This window comes from Schistocerca americana, unplaced genomic scaffold (assembly GCF_021461395.2).
Source record: "Schistocerca americana isolate TAMUIC-IGC-003095 unplaced genomic scaffold, iqSchAmer2.1 HiC_scaffold_14, whole genome shotgun sequence".
Lineage (NCBI taxonomy): Eukaryota > Metazoa > Arthropoda > Insecta > Orthoptera > Acrididae > Schistocerca > Schistocerca americana.
In genome coordinates this window covers 10,280,773-10,285,062 of record NW_025725481.1, presented here as the reverse complement: position 1 = coordinate 10,285,062, position 4,290 = coordinate 10,280,773, and positions in this window count along the sequence as shown.

Here is a 4,290-nt window from a genome sequence, read left to right as displayed (position 1 = left end):
GCATTGTGCCTTTTGTATTAAATTCGGATGCAATTTCTGTGTTTCATCGTCAATAAGAAGGTCCAAGAGATACAGTAAACCTGAAGTGAAGCATCAGAATCTAAAACTGGACTCACAGGAGAGGTTCAAATCAGAGAAAGTTAGAGTGTGAGTCCTCTTGTACTTATGTCGGCATTCTGCCTTTTGTATTGAATTCGGATGCAATATCTGAGCTTCATCGTCAATAAGAAGGTCCAAAGGATACAGTAAACCTGAAGTGAAGCATCGGAATCTAAAACTGGACTCACAGGAGAGGTTCAAATCATAGAAAGTTAGAGTGTCAGTCCTCTAGTACTTAAGTCGGCATTGTACCTTTTGTATTGAATTCGGATGCAATTTCTGGGCTTCATCGTCAATAAGAAAGTCCAAGGTATACAGTAAACCTGAAGTGAAGAATCGGAATCTAAAACTGGACTCACAGGAGAGGTTCAAATCATAGAAAGTTGGAGTGTCTGTCCTCTTGTACTTAAGTCAGCATTGTGCCTTTAGTACTACATTCGGATGCAATTTCTGTGTTTCATCGTCAATAAGAGGGTCCAAGGGATTCAGTAAACCTGAAGTGAATCATCGGAATCTAAAACTGACTCACAGGAGAGGTTCAAATCATAGAGAGTTAGAGTGTCAGGCCTCTTGTCCTTAAGTCGGCATTGTGCTTTTGTATTAAATTCAGATGGAATTACTGTGTTTCATCGTCAATGAGAAGGTCCAAGGGATACAGTAAACCTGAAGCGAAGCATCGGAATCGAAAACTGGACTCAAAGCAGAGGTTCAAATCATAGAAAGTCAGAGTGTCAGTCCTCTTGTACTTAAGTCGGCATTGTGCCTTTTGTATTACAATCGGATGCAATTGATGTGTTTCATCGTCAATAAGAAGGTCCAAGGTATACAGTAAAACCTGAAGAGAAGCATCGGAATCTAAAACTGGACTCACAGGAGGGGTTCAAATCATAGAATGTTAGAGTGTCAGTCCTCTTGTACTTAAGTCGGCATTGTGCCTTTTGTATTAAATTCGGATGCAATTTCTGTGTTTCATCGTCAATAAGAAGGTCCCAGGGGTCCAGTAAACCTGAAGTGAAGCATCGCAATCTAAAACTGGACTCACAGGAGAGGTTCAAATCATAGAAAGGAAGACTGTCAGTACACTTGTAATTAAGTCGGCATTGTGCCTTTTGTATTAAATTCTGGACTCACAGGAGAGGTTCAAATAATAGAAAGTTAGAGTGTCACTCCTCTAGTACTTAAGTCGGCATTGTGCCTTTTGAATTAAATTCGGATGCAATTTCTGTCTTTCATCGTCAATGAGAAGGTCCAAGGGATACTGTAAACCTGAGGTGAAGCATCGGAAACTAAAACTGGACTCACAGGAGAGGTTCAAATCACAGAAAGTTAGGGTGTCAGTCCACTTGTACTTAAGTCGGCATTGTGCCTTTTGTATCAAATACGGATGCAATTTCTGTGTTTCATCGTCAATAAGAAGGTCCAAGGTATACAGTAAACCTGAAGTGAAGCATCTGAATCTAAAACTGGACTCACAGGTTAGATTCAAATCATAGAAAGCTAGAGTGTCAGTCCTCTTGTTCTTAAGTCGGCATTGTGCCTTTTAAATTACATTCAGATGCAATTTCTGTGTTTCATCGTCAATAAGAAGGTGCAAGGGATACAGTAAACCTGAAGTGAAGAATCGGAATCTAAAACTAGACTCACAGGAGAGGTTCAAATCATAGAGAATGAGAGTGTCAATCCTCTTGTACCTATATCGGCATTGTGCTTTTTGTATTAAATTCGGATGGAATTTCTGTGTTTCATCGTCACTAAGAAGGTCCAAGAGATACAGTAAACCTGAAGTGAAGCATCAGAATCAAAAACTGGACTCACAGGAGAGGTTCAAATCATAGAAAGTTAGAGTGGCAGTCCTCTTGCACTTAAGTCGGCATTGTGCCTTTTGTATTAATTTCGGATGCAATTTCTGTGTTTCATCGTCAATAAGAAGGTCCAAGGAATACAGTAAACCTGAAGTGAAGCATCGGAATCTAAAACTTGACTCACAGGAGAGGTTCAAATCATATAAATTTAGAGTGTCATTCCTCTTGTACTTATGTCGGCATTGTGAGTTTTGTATTAAATTCGGACTCGATTTCTGTGTTCCATCGTCAATAAGAAGGTCCAAGGAATACAGTAAACCTGAAGAGAAGCATCGGTATCGAAAACTGGACTCAAAGGAGAGGGTCAAATCATACAAAGTTAGAGTGTCAGTCCTCTTGTATTTAAGTCGGCATTGTGCATTTGTACTAAACTCTGTTGCAATTTCTGTGTTTCATCGTCAATTAGAAGGTCCAAGGGATACAGTAAACCTGAAATGAAGCATCGGAATCTGAAACTGGACTCTCAGGAGCGGTTCAAAACATAGAAAGTTAGAGTGTCAGTCCTCTTGTATTTAAGTCGGCATTGTGATTTTTGTACTTAACTCTGTTGCAATTTCTGTGTTTCATCGTCAATAAGAAGGTCCAAGGGATACAGTAAACCTGAAGTGAAGCATCGGAATCTGCAACTGGACTCACAGGAGCGGTTCATATCATAGAAAGTTAGAGTGTCAGTCCTGTTGTACTTAAGTCGGCATTGTGCCTTTTGTATTAAATTCAAATGCAATTTCTGTGTTTCATCGTCAATAAGAAGGTCCAAGGTATACAGTAAACCTGAAGTGAAGCATCGGAATCTAAAACTGGACTCACAGGAGACGTTCAAATCATAGAAAGTTAGAGTGACAGTCCTCTAGTACTTAAGTCTTCATTGTGAATTTTGTATTAAATTCAGATGGAATTTCCGTGTTCCATCGTCAATAAGAAGGTCCAAGGGATACAGTAAACCTGAAGTGAAGCATCGGATTCTAAAACTGGACTCACAGGAGAGGTTCAAATCATAGAAAGTTAGAGTGTCAGTCCTTTTGTACTTAAGTCGGCATTGTGCCTTTTGTATTAAATTAGGATGCAATTTCTGTGTTTCATCGTCAATAAGAAGGTCCAAGGGATACAGTAATCCTGAAGTGAAGCATCGGAATCTAAAACTGGACCCGCAGGAGAGCTTCAAATCATAGAAAGTTAGAATGTCAGTCCTCTTGTACTTAAGTCGGCATTATGCCTTTTGTATTAAATTCGGATGCAATTTCTGTGTTTCATCGTCAATAAGAAGGTCCAAGCGATACAGTAAACCAGAAGTGAAGCATCAGAATCTGAAACTGGACTCACAGGAGAGGTTCAAATCATAGAAAGTTAGAGTGTCAGTCCCCTTGTACTTAAGTCGGCATTGTGCCTTTTGTATTGAATTCGGATGCAATTTCTGAGCTTCATCGTCAATAAGAAGGTCCAAGGGATACAGTAAACCTGAAGTGAAGCATCGGAATCTACAACTGGACTCACAGGAGCGGTTCATATCATAGAAAGTTAGAGAGTCAGTCCTGTTGTACTTAAGTCGGCATTGTGCCTTTTGTATTAAATTCAAATGCAATATCTGTGTTTCATCGTCAATAAGAAGGTCCTAGGTATACAGTAAACCTGAAGTGAAGCATCGGAATCTAAAACTGGACTCACAGGAGAGGTTCAAATCATAGGAAGTTAGAGTGTCAGTCCTCTAGTACTTAAGTCTTCATTGTGCCTTTTGTATTAAATTCAGATGGAATTTCCGTGTTCCATCGTCAATAATAAGGTCCAAGGGATACAGTAAACCTGAAGTGAAGCATCGGATTCTAAAACTGGACTCACAGGAGAGGTTCAAATCATAGAAAGTTAGAGTGTCAGTCCTCTTGTACTTAAGTCGGCATTGTGCCTTTTGTATTAAATTAGGATGCAATTTTTGTGTTTCTTCGTCAATAAGAAGTTCCAAGGTATTCAGTAAACCTGAAGTGAAGCATCGGAAACTAAAACTGGACTCACAAGAGGGGTTCAAATCATAGAAAGTAAGAGTGTCAGTCCTCTTGTACTTATGTCGGCATGTGCCTTTTGTACTAAATTTAGATGCAAACTCTGTGTTTCATCGTCAATAGGAAGGTCCAAGGGATACTGTAAACCTGAAGTGAAGCATCGGAATCTAAAACTGGACTCACAGGAGAGGTTCAAATTATAGAAAGTTAGAGTGTCAGTCCTCTTGTACTTAAGTCGGTATTGCGCCTTTTGTATTAAATTCGGATACAATTTCTGTGTTTCATCGTCAATAAGAAGGTCCAAGGTATACAGCAAATCGGAAGTGAAGCATCGGAAC